Source organism: Montipora foliosa, chromosome 13 (assembly GCF_036669935.1).
Source record: "Montipora foliosa isolate CH-2021 chromosome 13, ASM3666993v2, whole genome shotgun sequence".
NCBI lineage: Eukaryota > Metazoa > Cnidaria > Anthozoa > Scleractinia > Acroporidae > Montipora > Montipora foliosa.
Window position 1 is genome coordinate 4631918 of NC_090881.1, and position 10000 is coordinate 4641917.

Sequence of the window (10000 nt, forward strand, 5' to 3'; positions counted from 1 at the left end):
TGCAGAAACCGTTGCAGATATTAGAGAGTTCTACTCTCCGCAACGACTGCAACGAATTTTCTTATCCCTGCGCCGTGAAACATGTGTCCTGCAACTTGTGTCGCAACGGTTTTCAGCACCAGCCAATGCCACATTTAAGGCGGATGAAGTTGCCAAACCTGCAGGAAAATGCTACTCTAAATTTATGAGATCATCGAAACGAGACAGGTTGCATGACGCGTTGCTCAGTGTAACACCCGTAAAACAATTAGTTTGGAACTGTGAGAACTTTTGTAGAAATGACGTTGCGAGACAAGCTGCACGAAAAATTGCACAGTGTAACAGCGCCTTGAGGAAACTTGTCCTTTTACACAAAACACTCTTGCGGCCCCACGTCTTGATAAAATATTGCGGGGTATAAAAGAAGTGGGCCGCGTGGGTGCGCGTGCATGCATGCACAGAAAGCGAGCGGTTGGAGATACCAGGCAAATAGCCTGCTATCTCCACAGGGTGCAGAGGTTATGTTTTGGTTGCTAAAACGTCTTGTTCGTTATGGTGATAAGATCGCTGAACAAGCGCTAAAACAGATTTACAGAATTAGGAAAAAAATTGCAATTGTATTATTCAATTTCCTCCTCTTTATTGTTTCAAGCCTCGGTCACCAGGCTAAATTTTCTGAAAAAGAGGATCTATCTGTGTCCTATTCGAGAAGACTAGACAAGGTTCTTAAGTTACGTTTATGACTGTAGAATCAACTGAAATGCCAATTTCCTTGTAAAAAAAAAAAAAAAAAAGAAAAAACATATTTTTTGGTATGGTACGTGTCTGAGAACCAGAACATTAACGCATGCGCTGGCGAAATGTTTGAAGAAGACATCGCGCCGGAGAGTCGCACCTGACGATTCAGCCCGGGACTTTGACCCACGCATCGCTTTCGGATGCTGTTGGTCCTTTGCTGCTTTCAGATACTTACTTTCCAATCGGTAGGCAGTGCTTGAGAGGGAGAAATGTCGTCCCCTTAATCATATGAGATAGATCCCTTTCTTAAACACAGCTCAGTTCCGGCTAGTCAATTTAACATAATATTTTTATGCCATTAATATTCTTCAAAAAAGTCATTGTATCTTCCAAATGGTACCCACTGGAGTCGCGGATTAAAAAATGTACGCACCCGCCCTGCTAAAGGGAACATACATACATACATACATACATACATACATACGTACAAAACTTTATTTTGAATTTCAGATTAGCTACAAGAGCTAATATCTTCGAGACACTACATTTAAGGCTAAAATACATTAAACATCCGCATATAAAAAAAATATATTTTCCAAGTTAGGCTAAATAGTTCTTATAAAAATTGTATTCACAGTGGTTTTAGGCTCTACTAGGTTCTTGAATTGGTTCTTATTTCCAAAAAAGATATCTACGCTATGATGTGGTATGACTTATTTCCTCTCATGAGGACACTGTGCCTTTATATTTCATAACCACGAAAAATAAGTTTTGAACAAGATCTGTGCAGTTTAAAATGCAATTTGGTCCAGTCGCCTGAAACTACAAGTCATATTTTAAAAATCAGAACCTGTTAATTTTTTTAGGCTAATTTGACTTTTATGTAAGAGGGGTTTAAAATGAAATTTTAGTATTTATAGCTTAACAGATTCTTAAATTCTAAGTTCTAATATGCGAATGTTTACTATATATGATCCCGTAGACCCGCCAGCGCACAGCGCTCGGGAACTTTATAGATAAAAATATTTCTTTCCTTTCTTGAAGATGGCTACAATGTTAGTGAGTTTCCAGTCCCCCGGGAGAATGCCGATCAGCAAGGATTTATTGAATAACATAGTCAAGGATGGTGCGCTCTACCAAATATGGTTGAGTTGAATTCACGACCTCCGAGGCCAAACAAAAACAAAAACAAAAACAAAAGACAAAGAAAAGAAGCCGCTTTCGAACCCGATTCGACCATAAGTTCTTTACAAATTGGCCCGATCGAGGGATGAAATAGAACTCGGGAGAACTTACCGTGGGAAGTGACAGTTACTCTCTGCTTACCAAACGCTGTGTTATCTGCATGGCGTTTAACTATAGGCACGAATTGAGTTTTGAGTGTCCCATAACGGCCTCCACAAATTCAAGACCTGGTTGGTCCATGCTCTTTTTCGGTCTTGGCTTTCACACTTTTTTGAAGTGTAGTCTTAACCCACGAACCAAGTCTTTTCGTCTCCATTAGCGTGCGATAATGGCTAAAAAGGAGAGTAGTACGATAAGAGCTTGAGATAAACTTTTCCTCATAATCGGAGGACAAAAAGATTTGTTTTGCAGCGGAAGACTGCACTTGAAAAAGTGTGAAAGCCAATTAAGATCGAAATACGGATCTGCTATTTGAGAGTTAAAATTCTCCTACTTTTCTTGTTCTATAATTCATCCAATTTTGCTTACTTCAGCTCCAAGATTCCCGGCCTGTTTTTCCGATTCTTCTGGTTTAAGTGCCCCCTGTTGTACAGTGAATTTAAGCACTGCCTTTAGCCACCCGTGCATGCCGTAACAGGATGCCCCGTTGTAGAAACGTGTGCAAAAAGGATAAATTCCGTTTAGCATAACACCACTCCTTAACAGATCCGGCGACACCTATTCTCAAAAACCGCAAAAAAAGGGTTACAGTAAATGGTGTAACATCTGATCTTGTGACAGTCCTTTGTGGTATTCCTCAAGGATCAGTTCTCGGGCCAATTTTGTTTCTTTTATATTGCTGGTTTTCACTCACGTGATCAACAGCCATGTTTTTCAACGAAAACAAAAGGAAGCGTTTGCATAACAATAGATTTCAATTCCCGGAGGATTTGCTCGGGGCACCAACATGGCCGCCTTTTCTTTGTTTAGGGCACCAACATGGCGGTCGTGACGTCATGTGAAAACCGAGAATAATATATTAATAGTTCCTATCATTGCTCAAAAATTCTTGAATTTTACCTATTTGCTGATGATGCCAATCTGTTATATTGCATAGACATATTGATACTTTAAAACATAAAATAAACGGCGAGTTAAATAATGTAAATTAATTTTTTGGGAACCATCTCAGCGGGCTGGAATCCTAAATCCTTAAATCTGATTGGCTAATAACGAGGTTTTAGCCGGTCCAGCTCTTTTTTCAATTTTGCTTTAATATATAGTAATGGTTTTTATCATTGCTCAAAAATTCTTGCATTTCACGTCTTTGCTGACGAAGTCAATCTGTTCTATACACATAGACTGAGATATTGATACTTTAAAACATAAAATAAACATAGTCATTAATTGACCAATCATAAAAAAAAAAAAAACTAATGAAAAGAACTGTGCTGGGTTTAGCATGTTCGTCGTTTTAGTGTAGAGGTGAAGACACAGTACTACAGAAATGGAGGGTGTGAGTTGGAGTACCGGTAAGTGCATAGTACAGTTCTTTGTTCCCTTACCATGTCCATGTTGTAATGTTGAAACTGAATTATTATAAGTGTACGAATACAGAAACCGATAAGATGACACCAGAGATTAAGAAGAAGTGTTGAGATGCGAAAGACAGACCTTGAGGAGGGAAGGTATAAGTATCCTTTGGGGGAGGGGGAGGGGGGTTAAGCAAGGTTGAGTGCATAATTCAACCTGCGCTGCGGATCATGAATATAACCTACAGTAGGTTAAAACGGATTCAACCTGAAAGCGGATTTACCTGCAAGATATACCGGTATACGGGTACAGGTAGTGTACCCCTTCAAGTAAATTGTCCATGCAACTATACCGGTAGACTTAACCGGCGGGGATTAGTAACGATTGTTTACAAAGATGGCCGGCTCGGCAGCAAGGTTCCTTCTTCAGAAATACGTTTACTGCATTGTTTAAAGGGGCTAGGTCACGCTATTCTAGGTTCATTTCCAAAATCACGGCCACATAACAACTGAGAATGATTTTCCAGCTGTGTAAATGACATTTTGATATAGACTGCTATAAATTTGAAACAAGGTGGGCCGACGTTTTTCAAATTTACCCAAATTTTATCAATTTCAATGCTCTCCAGTTTTGTCCATCTATGTCCCATCTTGGCCTCCCTGTGTTTTGTTAGAGTTCTTCTATATTTTTGAACAGTCAGTTTGATATTTTAGTTAATTCTATGACCATTTGAATCAGTGCTGAAATTGCCTAAAATTGCGTGACCTAGCCCCTTTAAGAAAGGGTATCAAATATATGCAAATCCTAATGTCTCTATTATCATTCTTTTTTTTCCTTAACTTTTATCTTTGCCTTTTTAATGAAGCCTGGAGGCATACTACCAAGGATCCCCTAACCCGCCTTATCTCATTTTTTGGACCTTGGGGCCTACGTTTCAGCTTCCCCATCTCACATGGTATTATTATTGAGGATTCCAAGAGATGGAAAAATCTTGCTCCAGGCCTTTGAACTTTTTAAACTTCAAAGGCCTTGAGCAAGATTTTTCCATCTCCTTGATCTTCATCGATCGGAACATAACAACTGAATTCTCCAGATAATTAGATCATTTTAAAAGATCATTTGTTTTAAGTTAAATAAAATTATCTTCCTTTCTTCAATTAATCGGCATTGTTTTATTGAAGCTAAGCAGCTACCTGGCAACATCACAAGATGCAAACTAAACTACTAAAATTTATAGCAATTTTAAAAACAAAAGTACACGGTATAAACTATCATGCATTCAGTCACTAAAAGGTCTTTTAAGCATTATAAAGAAAATTGTAAGCGACATTTTGGCAGCCTACCAGCTTAAAAAGCTTGTGTAAGTTCCAAAGGTCTTCAACGATAAGGTTAAGTAAAGTTAAGAAGGCATAACCATGCATAGCAATAAATTGTGCAAATCATCGTGTTTGATATTTTTACAAGGCAGCAGTCCATAATCAGGAGAGTCCATCTTCACCACCGAGTCTCTTCGTCAACACACGTGTACACGATTCCATTTTTGGAAGGCTTAATATTGTTCATACAATGAAATTACTTAATTACTTTTTAAGATGACATGGTGCTGCACACGCAATGCTTTCTCTTTCAGTTACTAAACTAAACTGCTGACTTTGTCTACTCCTGAACTTGTTCATCGATCAGAACATAACAACTGAATGCTCCAGATAATTAGATTTTTGTAAAGTACGATATTAGCCAGATTAGTACCCATCATGGTTGGCAATGCAAGCCAAAGCGAAGTCGCTCTCGTCCCCCGAGGGTTCACACTGCTGGAGCTCATCCCGGTTTCTGTAGCATGAAGCGACTGAGACTTTTACTACTCATCCCTGGACGGGACGCTAAACCAAAGCATGCTCCTTCCTTGCAGTATGTCGCCGTTGACCATCTGTACACGTGCACCCGAGTGAGACGAGACCGTCAGTGCTTTGCAAAGTTTCCTGTCTTGGAAAACAGCAAAGCGACAACGCTGAGCCTTCGACCAGTCTGGCACACTGAGCTTCAAGGCACAACTGCTCGCACAGGAGATCAAACACTTTTACTTCTTTTAAAAAATTCCCTTGGTTAGAAAATCTGAAACTATTTACGTTTAATTATTTTAACACGTATATGAACTCAATAAAAGACTCTTGAACCTCGTTCATTACTTGTCTCAAGGCTATGCTCACAGTTATATTGTTGGTTTATGTTGTCAACTAGCTGTGTATCAGTATAAGTTGCAAACGGCAGGTTGGTGATCGGTTCATGTTAATCCTTACTTTGGTTGTTGTTTTTTGGAAGAATGCGATCCGTGTCATTCACAATGCCCTTTTTTCCCGCGATCTGCCTCTCGTGACAACTTTATATTGTCGTCAGTTGCATGTTCATTTTATCTAAAAAATACTACATGGTAAGGAAATCACGATACAAGATTTAGAGTATCCAAGACTTTGGCCCTCATCAGTTATGGTCAAGGAAGGCAGAATCAACGACAGACATTATTTCTAAGAACCAGCCGGTTTAATCTAGAGTTTTAACGATAAACAATCTCAAAGACAGAATCTCGGGAGAAGGAGCAGGGGTGGAGAATAAATGAAAGGAATGTGCCGTGAGGAATTTCAAACCTTGAGACTTACGTGGAGGTAATCATTTATGTTCTATTCCTGATAACGATTTCACGATCAAATAAGATAATCATATGTTGCCAGGTTACATTATTGAAGGACTTAAGGTTCTATATTTCTACTAAAGAATGCCGTTGTCCGCGATAATCTTGAGTCAGTCCAGTTCATACTTCAAACAAGCCAGTCAGAAATGAGTGTCGAATGTCGCTCTCGGGTTTGCGTGATGATCCAGCTTCTTTCTTGTGTCAAATGCCACTTTCCCAGCATCTTCTTCTTCAAGGCCACCGTTGTCGCTTTCTTCAAAGCCAAATTTGACTGATCGAGGTTCAGCTGACTCTTTTGGCTGCTCATGAATAGTAGCAACTTCAAAGCTTACTGCTCCACTCTCCTTTCTTGCGTCAAATGCCACTTTGTCAGCATCTCCTTCTTCAAGGCCACCGTTGTCGCTGTCTTCAAAGCCAAAGTTGACTGATCGACGTTCAACTGACTCTTTTGGCTGCTCATGAATAGTAGCAACTTCAAAGCTTACTTCTCCACTCTCCTTTCTTGTGTCAAATGCCACTTTGTCAGCATCTTCTTCTTCAAGGCCACCGTTGTCGCTTTCTTCAAAGCCAAATTTGACTGATCGAGGTTCAGCTGACTCTTTTGGCTGCTCATGAATAGTAGCAACTTCAAAGCTTACTGCTCCACTCTCCTTTCTTGCGTCAAATGCCACTTTGTCAGCATCTCCTTCTTCAAGGCCACCGTTGTCGCTGTCTTTAAAGCCAAAGTTGACTGATCGACGTTCAACTGACTCTTTTGGCGGCTCATGAACAGTAGCAACTTCAAAGCTTACTGCTCCACTCTCCTTCCTTGCGCCAAATGCCACTTTGTCAGCATCTTCTTTGTCAAGGCCATCATTGCTGCTTTGTTCATAGCCAAAGTTGACTGATCGAGGTTCAACTGACGCTTTTGTAGCAAGTTCAAAGCTTACTGATCTACTTTTCTTTCTTGTTTTAAATGCCACTTTGTCAGCATCTTCTTCTTCAAGGCCACCGTTGTCGCTTTCTTCAAAGCCAAAGTTGACTGATCGAGGTTTAACTGACTCTTTAGGCTGCTCATGAATAGTAGCAATTGCAAAGCGAACTGATCTACTTTTCTTTCTTGTTTTAAATGCCACTTTGTCAGCATCTTCTTCTTCAAGGCCACCGTTGTCGCTTTCTTCAAAGCCAAAGTTGACTGATCGAGGTTTAACTGACTTTTTTGGCTGCTCATGAATAGTAGCAATTGCAAAGCGAACTGATCTACTTTTCTTTCTTGTTTTAAATGCCACTTTGTCAGCATCTTCTTCTTCAAGGCCATCGTTGTCGCTTTCTTCAAAGCCAAAGTTGACTGGTCGAGGTTTAACTGACTCTTTCGGCTCCTCATGAATAGTAACAAGTTCAAAACTTACTGCTCCACTCTCGTTTAACGTACTAGATACTGATGGCATGTTAAAATTACCAGTTTGGACTTGTTCATTCAGCAAATTTTTCCCTGTCATTCCTCGTATTTCGTTGTGGAGGTCATTAAGAGGCAAAAGCAACGCCAGGCAACACGAAAGAGACCATTGTGGATTTTTACGCCACTCTTTAATAAAGCGGAGAAAATACCTGCCGTACTGGACTAAAAAAAGAAGAAGAAGAAAAAAAAAAGTGAATACGTTTGTATGGTATCGCAAGTGAACGAGAAGCACAACAACGGAGCTTGGTACTTTGCAAAATGCATATTTCGCCCGACTGTTGTTTTTTCCCCCTTTGGTTGTAAATGCCCGCATGTTTGTTCGTATCACTGTATTCCAATCATATTGTAAGATGCTGAATTGTTTTCGATCGAAATTGAGTAAAAATTTCTAGAAGAACTTACTTTGTTTTAGTAAAGTAACACAACTCGTAAGATGGTTTAAAAAAGAACGCTAAGCATAGTTGAGCTTTGCCACCTAGCCTCTTTGTTTGACTTGGCTAAATTTAAGGAAGGTGTCTACTAATTCAAAGGTATTTTTGTGCGGTTTACTGAATATGCGGGAAAAGAAGATCTTGACAAGTGTTATTGAAATCCAAAGAGATAATTGGGTGTAACACGTATTTTTCGCAGATAATTAATCAAGAGTATTTGTAAACCGCTTTAAAATACAACAAATATACATAAAACAATGTATGAAGTTTTTGTTTCCAAATTGAAGCTTAATTGACTCTGAAAAATGCGTGTTTACCCCCAATTTTCTTTTCGGATACAAAGAGCATTTGCTAAGTTCTTCTCTCTCCGCATAGTTTTGAACCGCGCAAAAATATCCCTGTATTAAAAGACACAACCCATACGAGTATCTCGAGATGCGCAGAACGTATGCGCGATAGCTATAGTAGGCACCGGCCTTAAGTTGAAAATTTCACTTTGACATTGCAACTCAATCAATCTTTGTTATACCACAAGATGGAAAGTAATGAGCAAACAGATTCTCCTGATGCCAAAGAAGAGTGAATTAGATAAGAGTGTTGTTATAACATGAATGGGCTCCCCAGCACAGTCACAAATAAGTCTATTCTTAGAATACCCTTTCCCGGGAAAATCAGTTGTCATGTCACTGAAAAAAACATGGCAGAATCAATCACGCGTGACATGACTTCTTCTGATTGGTTAAAATTGGTGGCCCTTTGTTTGTTTCGCTCGCAAAGTGAATCTAAAATAAATCAATTTGTGACTGTGCTGGGGCAAGACCACAAAGAGATAGATCAACATTATTTTCTAATCCACTCTTGTGCCAGAAACTCGGACCTCCATGGTTGCCTTTCGCTTTTCTGCAATGAACAACCATCCTCTCAACTAGGTCACTATATTGTAACAATGAACATTTCTTTTATTCGTCAAATTTAAGCATGGTGGGCTCATCATTTGGCAAAGTAAATAGTGCCACTCCCCACCCTCTGGGAGATCAAAGTATGGAAACGACTACGTATCTCCGGATCGATCTATAGCTAAAGAGGATTATGGGGGCACTTTGAATATAAGTCTGTAAGTTTGCTCTCTGATGAAAATTAAAAATAAAGGAATTGGGACCGCAAAGTACAAACCGATTCTTTGTCTCAATCGTAGCGTGGTATCTTCCAAATAAAGTGTACTGCTGTATGTTAGGGTAAGGGCTAAGGTTAGGATTCGTCCCAACTCTTTTTGATTTAAGCTTAAATACGAACAAAATGCTTACCCACAAGAATTGCAATAACCAGAAAATTTGCTCCAAATACCAATGCGTTGAACATGATATGGTCCATGTAGGAGTCCAGCGAGGATTGTGCGCTCTCTACTGGTATTCTACTGACAACACCTATTACGAGGTTGACGAATGTGACGGCAAGGGAAGAAACCATCAGGCTGTTCTCAAATGGTTCCGCTATTGGCCGCTTGGACGCAAAGAGCATACCATAGAGACCTGATATAATCAATGCTAACCCAACGTAGGCTCTGCTCTCACCTCCTATCAGGATAATGCCTGAAGTTAATGTCACCTTTCGAGCCATTTCAACAAGTTCCCAATACCATGTGCGAGTGTTGTAATTTGCGAACAAAAAGCGTAATCCTGTGACAATTTCTGGAACTGGATGCTGGGAATGTGTGGATTCATCGTCGGCTCTGTCGCCATGTTTCTTCAATGACCTTTGGTGCCTCCACAGAACTACCAAAACAGCCAGAGGTAGAAACATGATGTACAAAATACTGCAATATGCAACAATCACAGATCGTCGGTATTCTTGGCTGGAACACTTGACATTAAAGTCAACTTTTAGAAACGTATCGCACTTTTCACGTTTTTCGTCAAGGCACAGTGTTTGACAGGCAAGGGGAAGAACATTTGCTGTCTTGGAGCAGGTGTTTAGATAGGTTAGGTAAAGGAAAAAGAAGACTGTTCTGTAGACCAACTGCTTTGTTTCGGA

General features: G+C 39.8%; 1 long non-coding RNA gene across 2 annotated transcripts in view; it reads right to left on the bottom strand.

Moving 5' to 3' along the window:
* The window catches only part of LOC137983869 (uncharacterized), a 498488-nt gene that overhangs the window by 393867 nt on the left and 94621 nt on the right, over positions 1-10000 (bottom strand). The gene's annotated exons all lie outside the window — the stretch shown is intronic.